Source organism: Oncorhynchus nerka, unplaced genomic scaffold (genome assembly GCF_034236695.1).
Source record: "Oncorhynchus nerka isolate Pitt River unplaced genomic scaffold, Oner_Uvic_2.0 unplaced_scaffold_5019, whole genome shotgun sequence".
NCBI lineage: Eukaryota > Metazoa > Chordata > Actinopteri > Salmoniformes > Salmonidae > Oncorhynchus > Oncorhynchus nerka.
Window position 1 is genome coordinate 1 of NW_027036286.1, and position 10,000 is coordinate 10,000.

At 51.6% G+C, this 10,000-nt stretch overlaps 1 pseudogene; it reads right to left on the minus strand.

Annotated features, from left to right (window-relative positions):
- Positions 1 to 164: 164 nt before the first annotated feature.
- LOC135566427 (LIM domain only protein 7-like) overlaps positions 165 to 10,000 on the minus strand; it is a 10,965-nt pseudogene continuing 1,129 nt past the window's right edge.

Genomic DNA, 10,000 nt, shown 5'->3' on the forward strand with positions numbered 1-10,000 from the left:
GCACGTTGACGTGTATTACATCAGCACGTTGACGTGTATTACATCAGCACGTTGACACCTACACAACGGAGCTGAATAGAAACCTCCACACCAGGCAAATTCGACTAGCAGAAAACTAAACGTGGTCCTCAGGTAAAGCAACTAACTAAACGAAGATGAACAATTATTCTTTAAAACAGTCATTGGGTAGGTATGACATCACAGTACCTGGTGAGGGGGCTCGGGAGGCAGCCCTTAATTCGGTTTTCCTCACGTTTCTTCCTCTGGAAGGGTGCAGGTACGTTGCCCCAGTTCCTCAGTCCCGATTCTCTGCCCTCGGCCGCCTTCATCCTAAAAGAGTTCTCCGCCTCCACGTCACTGCTGGAGTCTGGGGAGAAGAGAGGGAGAGGGAGAGAGGGAGAGGGAGAGAGAGAGAGGGAGAGAGAGAGAGGGAGAGAGAGAGAGGAGAGAGGAGGGAGGGAGAGGAGCTCACAGACCAGTAGGAGTCCATCAGAGAGAAGGTAGCGCACCTAGACAGCCGCCAGAGAGAAGTCAACGGTGGAGCGGCATTAGGGAGCATCCCTAACAGGGTCCCAAATGGAGCCCTATTCCCTACGTAGTGCACTACTAATAGGGCTCTGGTTTATATAAGCGCACTACGTAGGGAATAGGGCTCTAGTCTATAGTAGTACCTCACTGTAGGAATAGGGTGTCTAGTCTATAGTAGTGCACTATGTAGGGAATAGGGTTTCATAGTGCCATAGTTCTATAGTAGTGCACTACTTAGGGAATAGGGCTCTAGTCTATAGTAGTGCACTACGTAGGGAATAGGGTTTTACAGGGCTCTAGTCTATAGTAGTGCACTACGTAGGGAATAGGGTTTTACAGTGCCCTAGTCTATAGTAGTGCACTACGTAGGGAATAGGGTTTTACACTGCCCTAGTCTATAGTAGTGCACTATGTAGGGAATAGGGTTTTACACTGCCCTAGTCTACAGTAGTGCACTACGTAGGGAATAGGGTTTTACAGTGCCCTAGTCTATAGTAGTGCACTACGTAGGGAATAGGGTTTTACAGTGCCCTAGTCTATAGTAGTGCACTACGTAGGGAATAGGGTTTTACAGTGCCCTAGTCTATAGTGGTGCACTACGTAGGGAATAGGGTTTTACAGTGCCCTAGTCTATAGTAGTGCACTACGTAGGGAATAGGGCTCTAGTCTATAGTAGTGCACAACGTAGGGAATAGGGCTCTAGTCTATAGTAGTGCACTACGTAGGGAATAGGGTGCCTCTAGTCTATAGTAGTGCACTACGTAGGGAATAGGGTTTTACAGTGCCCTAGTCTATAGTAGTGCACTACGTAGGGAATAGGGTGTCTCTAGTCTATAGTAGTGCACAACGTAGGGAATAGGGCTCTAGTCTATAGTAGTGCACTACGTAGGGAATAGGGTGCCTCTAGCGCCCCACCTCCGGCCCGCTCCAGGCATGAGCCCATTATCAGACCCGTGTGGAACCAGATGGAATGTCTCACTGAGAGGAGAGAGGTGGGAGGATGGGGGCAGGGAGGACGGGGGCTGGGAGGACGGGGGCTGGGAGGACGGGGGCTGGGAGGACGGGGAGGACGGGGGCAGGCAAAGGCCGTGGCCGTAAGCACGTCCTTCTCTGGGAAGAGCGACATTCCTGATAGTGACTACTAATATTGTGACCGTTAACTTCGGATTCTGTTGGTAGCGTATTTTCGTATCGACCGGTAACTCCCCACATCCTGCGTTGACCGTATTCTGACTAAAAACCAGCCAACGCTGTCGACTATAACAACATATTCCGGTCGTTACCCTCGCTGCCGGCCCTCAGGATGGAGTCAGAGATACAGCTGAGGGTACGGGATTCCGCCGAGCCGAAGCTCAGGGCCGAGTTAAAGCTCTCTACGGAGTCCTCTCTGCTGTAGCCGGGTGTCTGGGACCGGGTTAGAGGCAGCAGCTCATCATCCCTCTCTGGGTAGATCACATCACTGTAGTCCCTGTCTGTTACACTGCCTCTGGGGGTTTCTTCTAGAGCCTGGGGGACACACGGGGGGACACACGGGGGACACACGGGGGGACACACGGGGGGGACACACAGGGGGGACACACGGGGGGACACACGGGGGACACACGGGGGGGACACATTTTTATTTAGCTTGGAGTTTGCACATTTAAAAATATCCATTGGATCAGTAGTACATGTATTAGCCCCAGGTCCGGGTACAGACCAGAGAGAAACCCAGTGGGTTCAGGTCCGGAGTACAGACCAGAGAGAAACCCAGTGGGTTCAGGTCCGGGGTACAGACCAGAGAGAAACCCAGTGGGTTCAGGTCCGGGTACAGACCAGAGATAAACCCAGTGGGTTCAGGTCCGGGTACAGACCAGAGATAAACCCAGTGGGTTCAGGTCCGGGGTACAGACCAGAGATAAACCCAGTGGGTTCAGGTCCGGGGTACAGACCAGAGATAAACCCAGTGGGTTCAGGTCCGGGTACAGACCAGAGATAAACCCAGTGGGTTCAGGTCCGGGGTACAGACCAGAGATAAACCCAGTGGGTTCAGGTCCGGGGTACAGACCAGAGATAAACCCAGTGGGTTCAGGTCCGGGTACAGACCAGAGATAAACCCAGTGGGTTCAGGTCCGGGGTACAGACCAGAGATAAACCCAGTGGGTTCAGGTCCGGGTACAGACCAGAGATAAACCCAGTGGGTTCAGGTCTGGGGTACAGACCAGAGATAAACCCAGTGGGTTCAGGTCTGGGGTACAGACAGAGGAGCAGTACCACACCATAGAGCTAAGCTTAGTGGTCCCTAGAAGGCCTTGAGGTTGAGCTGAGGGTTAAGGTGAGGGAGCGTGTTACCTTGGACAGAGCGATGCCCAGTAGTCCCTCGAACGCTTTGAGGTTGAGCTGAGGGCCAGAGTAGAAGGGATCCGCCTGGGCCTTCCGACCCAGCCAGTAGATGGTGATTAGAACCTGGAGGAGAGATCACAGCTTTGGAGAGGACAGGCCGCTCCCCAGTCGACTTGTGGATCTAGAGGCAGGCCGCTTCCTTTGAAGCCACACGACGTAGACTAGAGGACAGGGCAGGCCACCGAGACTAGAGGACAGGTCCTCGTCACGACGTAGACTAGAGGGCAGGCCGCTCTCACACGACGACCAGAGGACAGGCCGCCGCCCCCGTCACGACGTAGACTAGAGGGCAGGCCGCTCCCAGTCACGACGTAGACTAGAGGGCAGGCCGCTCCCGTCACGACGAGACTAGAGGGCAGGCCGCTCCCGTCACGACGAGACCAGAGGACAGGCCGCTCCCGTCACGACGCAGACTAGAGGACAGGCCGCTCCTGGCCACGACGTAGACTAGAGGACAGGCCGCCTCCCGTCACGACGAGACTAGAGGACAGGCCGCTCCCGTCACGACGTAGACTAGAGGACAGGCCGCTCCCCGTCACGACGTAGACTAGAGGACAGGCCGCTCCCCGTCACGACGTAGACTAGAGGACAGGCCGCTCCCCGTCACGACGTAGACTAGAGGACAGGCCGCTCCCCGTCACGACGTAGACTAGAGGACAGGCCGCTCCCCGTCACGACGTAGACTAGAGAACAGGCCTCCCGTCACGACGTAGACTAGAGGGACAGGCCTCTCCCCGTCACGACGTAGACTAGAGAACAGGGCTGCTCCCCGTCACGACGTAGACTAGAGAACAGGCTGCTCCCAGTCACGACGTAGACTAGAGGACAGGCTGCTCCCAGTCACGACGTAGACTAGAGGACAGTAGTAGCAGGGCTGTTACACAGTGAGAGATTCTGCGATGGGAATTATGACAGTTCCAAGTTACAGCTCAATACCTTTCAGTGAACACAAAGTACAAATCCACTTACGTTTTCAGCCTCCTTTTGCTCTCTGCACACCTGAGAAGAAAATGAGAACTCTTAGTCCGAGCATAGACGACACACACTGACTAACGTTTACCCAAAGGCTTCTCACTAACAAAAAGGTGATCTATTATGGACAGTCTATAAAATATAATTCTGTTTAAATAGTCTGATAGGACTCATGTGAAACACCATACTGTGGACTACTCATCTAGCCACGTGATTTAGCTGCCAAGTCAAACAACCCACTATCAACACCATGCAATCAGTGATAACACAGAACTGGCTGTATAACCCGATACACACAACCACAGGCCAGCGTGCGCAGCATGTCATTAGTGAGTCCAGTCCGTGTACACTAACGTTCAACCAGTGAGACGCTGGCCAGAAATACATTAAACACAGTCTATACATCAACAGGCACCGTCTACTGAACAGCCCCTCCAACAGGCACAGTCTAATGAACCACCCCTCCAACAGGCACCGTCTCAACAAACAGGCACATCTAATGAACAGCCCCTCCACCAGGCACCGCGTCTAACCAACCAGGCACCGTCTAACAAACCAGGCACCGTCTAACAAACCAGGCACCGTCTAACAAACCAGGCACCGTCTAACAAACCAGGCACCGTCTAACAAACCAGGCACCGTCTAACAAACCAGGCACCGCCTAACAAACCAGGCACCGTCAACCAAACAGGCACCGGTCTAACCAAACAGGCACCGCTTCAACCAAACAGGCACCGTCTAACCAAACAGGCACCGTCTAACCAAACAGGCACCGCCTAACCAAACAGGCACCGTCTAACAAACAGGCACCGCCTAACCAAACAGGCACCGTCTAACAAACAGGCACCGTCTAACAGAACAGGCACCGTCTAACATCACTATAAGTCCAGCAGCTGGGGATGAAAACCATAGTAATCCTTCACTTCCATTTGATTTGTTCTACAAATAATAATATATATATATTGACCAAATAAAGGCGTTTTCACCTGAGTGTAGGCGCGTGTGGACAGGTCTTGCAGGTCTCCAGGATGAAACAGCTGAGCCTCGTAGACCGAAAAGCCCTACACGCCTCAGAAACACATTCACATTGTCCCGGGAAGAGAGGGGAGGGGCAGAGAGGGGAGGGGCAGAGAGGGGGAGGGGCAGAGAGGGAGGGGCAGAGAGGGGAGGTGCAGAGAGGGGAGGTGCAGAGAGGGAGGTGCAGAGAGGGGAGGTGCAGAGAGGGAGGTGCAGAGAGGGGAGGTGCAGAGAGGGGAGGTGCAGAGAGGGGAGGTGCAGAGAGGGGAGGTGCAGAGAGGGGAGGGGCAGAGAGGGGAGGGGCAGAGAGGGGAGGGGCAGAGAGGGGAGGGGCAGTACTGAGAGTTACCATACAGAACAATCAGAAGGCTTGGCCTAAGGATGATCATATGACTGGTGGGAGGAGTCTCTTAATAGCTTTCCAGGATCCTTTCCAAACAAGTGGAACCTTGACAGTTTGACCTCTGAACCAAATGTGTTGAGCTGCCCCACTCAGCCCGACTGCCCCACTCAGCCCGACTGCCCCACTCAGCCCGACTGCCCCACTCAGCCCGACTGCCCCACTCAGCCCGACTGCCCCACTCAGCCCGACTGCCCCACTCAGCCCGACTGCCCCACTCAGCCCGACTGCCCCACTCAGCCCGACTGCCCCACTCAGCGTTCCTATCACATCACTAGATCCTTAGACAGTTTCAGATCTGTCACACTAAGCAGGAACTGCTGAGCGACAAGCAGGAAACCACAGAGGACGACTTCCTGAAAGACCCGGGTCGTCTAACTACTGTCACCCTGGCAGACAAGAGATCCTCCTCTGCCTCTCATATGAAATGTAGAACTACAGTTCCCATAATACACCCTGGCAGACAGGAGATCCTCTGCCTTCTCATATGAAATGTAGAACTACAGTTCCCATAATACACCCTGGCAGACAAGAGATCCCTCTGCCTTCTCATATGAGATGTAGAACTACAGTTCCTATAATACACCCTGGCAGACAGGAGATTCTCTGCCTTCATATGAAAATGTAGAACGGCTACACGCAGTGAACTCACCAGTCCGGCCATTGGAGTAGACAGCGTGTTCACCCTCTTAATAAGGCCTGGTTTCAACTGGTTGATTAGACTGGAGAAAAGGGGAGGGACAGAGGGAAGAACAGACGAGTTAGACAGCGTGAACATCCACCACACCAGACCTGGTATTTAAACCACTAAGGTGTTTATAGAACCACAGCCTATGGGATTCATTCATCACTACTGGCAAAGCAGGACTCCATTATCCAGATATATACACTACAGTTCCCATAATACACCCTACTCCATTCTCCAGATATAGACACTACAGTTCCCATAATACACCCTGGCAGAGCAGGACTCCATTCTCCAGATATAGACACTACAGTTCCCATAATACACCCTGGCAGAGCAGGACTCCATTCTCCAGATATAGACACTACAGTTCCCATAATACACCCTGGCAGAGCAGGACTCCATTCTCCAGATATAGACACTACAGTTCCCATAATACACCCTGGCAGAGCAGGACTCCATTCTCCAGATATACACTGGCAGTTCCCATAATACACCCTGGCAGAGCAGGACTCCATTCTCCAGATATATACACTACAGTTCTATAATACACCCTGGCAGAGCAGGACTCCATTCTCCAGATATATACACTACAGTTCCCATAATACACCCTGGCAGAGCAGGACTCCATTCTCCAGATATATACACTACAGTTCCCATAATACACTCCCTGGCAGAGCAGGACTCCATTCTCCAGATATAGACACTACAGTTCCCATAATACACTCCTGGCAGAGCAGGACTCCATTCTCCAGATATACACTACAGTTCCCATAATACACCCTGGCAGAGCAGGGACTCCATTCTCCAGATATATACACTACAGTTCCCATAATACACCCTGGCAGAGCAGGACTCCATTCTCCAGATATATACACTACAGTTCCCATATAATACACCCTGGCAGAGCAGGACTCCATTCTCCAGATATATACACTACAGTTCCCATAATACACCCTGGCAGAGCAGGACTCCATTCTCCAGATATATACACTACAGTTCCCATAATACACCCTGGCAGAGCAGGACTCCATTCTCCAGATATATACAGACTACAGTTCCCATAATACACCCTGGCAGAGCAGGACTCCATTCTCCAGATATACAGACTACAGTTCCCATAGTACTCACTGGCAGAGCAGGACTCCATTCAGATATACAGACCAGAGCAGAGGACTCATTCTCCAGATATATACAGACAGTTAGTACTTGCTTCCAGAGCAGAGCGAATGATTTATTTGTCACTTCCTATATACAGGAAGAGGAAAGAACACAATACCACTGTCACATCTTAGATAAACTAACAAGCAAACATGCAAGTGTAATTTTTTTTAACTAAATGTGCTCTTGATCACAGATTATGATCTATACTTACCTAGAGCCAAGCGGGGTACAGAGAGAGCCAAGCAGGGGGTACAGAGAGAGCCAAGCAGGGGTACAGAGAGAGCCAAGCGGGGGTACAGAGAGAGCCAAGCGGGGTACAGAGAGAGCCAAGCAGGGGGTACAGAGAGAGCGCTGGGGTACAGAGAGAGCCGGGGGTACAGAGAGAGCCAAGCGGGGGGATACAGAGAGAGCTGCCGGGGGTACAGAGAGAGCCAAGCGGGGGTACAGAGAGAGCGGGGGTACAGAGAGAGCCAAGCGGGGTAACAGAGAGAGCCAAGCAGGGGGTACAGAGAGAGCCAAGCGGGGTACAGAGAGAGCCAAGCGGGTACAGAGAGAGCCAAGCGTGGGTACAGAGAGAGCAAGCGGGGTGGGTACAGAGAGAGCCAAGGGGGGTACAGAGAGAGCCAAGCCGGGGGTACAGAGAGAGCCAAGCAGGGGGAACACCTACTACCCAGAAAACCAGAGAGAGCTTTATTTAACAAGCTGGGGGTAAAGAGAGAGCCTAGATGAGCATCATGGGTAAAAGAGAGAGCCAACAGGGGGTTGCCAGAGAGAGCCACAGGGGTAATATACAGAGAACAAGCATAAACATGTGATGGGGTCCCACAGCTGAAATTAAAGAGCTCAAATTGTGTCCAGTTAGGGTATTTTAAACCAGTCAAGATAAGCCTGACAGGGGGCACATCAAGAGAGCATGCACAGGTGGTGGTACAAGAGAGCCAATGTGCAGGGGGCACACAACAGAGCCAATTCCCCATCTGAATGGTACTGGGCAGAGACCCTCGAGCCTATCCCTACCTCTGAGGGGAACAGAGAGCCAGTCCCCTACCCTCGTGCCCTCTCCTCTACCTCTGAGAGGGAACAGACGCAGAGCCACCTCTCCCTGTCCTAGCCCCTCTCCTTATCCTCTGAGGGGAACAGAACGCAGAGTCCCCTACCCCCTCGTGCCCTCTCCTCTACCTCTGAGAGGGAACAGAAGAGAGTCCCCAAGCTGAGAGGGAACAGAACGCAGCCTGAGTCCTAACCTCTGAGAGGGAACAGAGAGAGCCAAGTCCCCTACCCTCGGGGTGGGAACAGAACGCAGCCTGGGGTCTGAAGCTCAACACTGGGGGTGGGAAAACTACAGAGAGATCATATGAGCCGGGTGGTGACGATTCAAAAAGCCAAAGATGCGGCATGACGGTTGGAGAAAGCAAAAGCGGGGTGACGTCATGAGAGACACCATCTCACCCACAAAGACGTTCATTGTAAATTAAAATGTGTTCTTGAGAAGCCTAACAGTCTGAGAACATTACATGACCCAGAAAACCTTCATTGAAATTAAAATTACATCTATTACACTCTAGATGATGCATCATCCACTCCCAACAGCACACATCTCAGAAAAAAACGATGGCCATAGTCTTTTACTCCATCTCAGTTATGCAAACACGTAATGCATCCATGCACACATCTCAGAAAGCACAAAAGTGTTTATTTAAAACTGATGACGTATCCACTTTTTACATCTGAGTGTTATGACATCCATCCCAACAACAGATCTCACACACAACATGTTATCCATCCCAAACAGCACATTCAGAAAGTTTCAATGAGATGAACTCCACTCCCAAACAGCACATCTCAGAAAAACAAAACATGTCCATTGGTCTAGCTGAAATTAAACATCTCAGAAAGTCAAGATAATCCATCACCTGACAAAGTGGCATGATTTTAAACACTGTCAAGATAATCCATCTCACCTGACAGGCACATCAAGATGATTAAACAGCATGATCATTACACAGGTGCACCTTGTGCTGGGGTACAATAAAAGGACACAAAAATGTGCAGTTTTGTCAAACAGCACACAACACAATGCCACAATTCCCCATCTGAATGGTACAAAGGGCACTGTTCCACTACCCCTCATTCCCAAAGACGTATGACTATCCTCCCAAACAGCACATCTCTGAGAGGGAACAGAACAGCAGCCTCAGAAAGCACACCTCTCCCTGTCCCCTACAGCCAGATCTAGTGCCCCTGACTCATCTACCTCTGAGAGGAATCTCAGAACACAGCCTGCCACCCACCACTCCCCCACCCTACTCCCTCGTGACGCCATCCACTCCCAACAGCACACATCTCTGAGAGGGAACAGAACAGCAGCATCTCAGAAAAAAGCCACCTCTGAACTCAACACTGCCACAGTCCGATGAGGAAAACTACATGAGGGAATCATATGAGCCGACGGTAACGTTTTATATAAAATGACGATTCAAAATGCAAAAACACGCATCCATCTCAGAAAGCACAAAGACGTGCATGACGCCATCCACTCCCAAACAGCACACATCTCAGAAAGCACAAAGACGTGCATGACGTCATCCACTCCCAAACAGCACATCTCAGAAAGCACAAAGACGTGCATGACGTCATCCACTCCCAACAGCACACATCTCAGAAAGCACAAAGACGCATGACGCTCATCCACTCCCAAACAGCACATCTCAGAAAGCACAAAGACGTGCATGACGTCATCCACTCCCAACAGCACATCTCAGAAAGCACAAAGACGCATGACGTCATCCACTCCCCAAACAGCACATCTCAGAAAGCACAAAGACGTGCATGACGCTCATCCACTCCCAAAC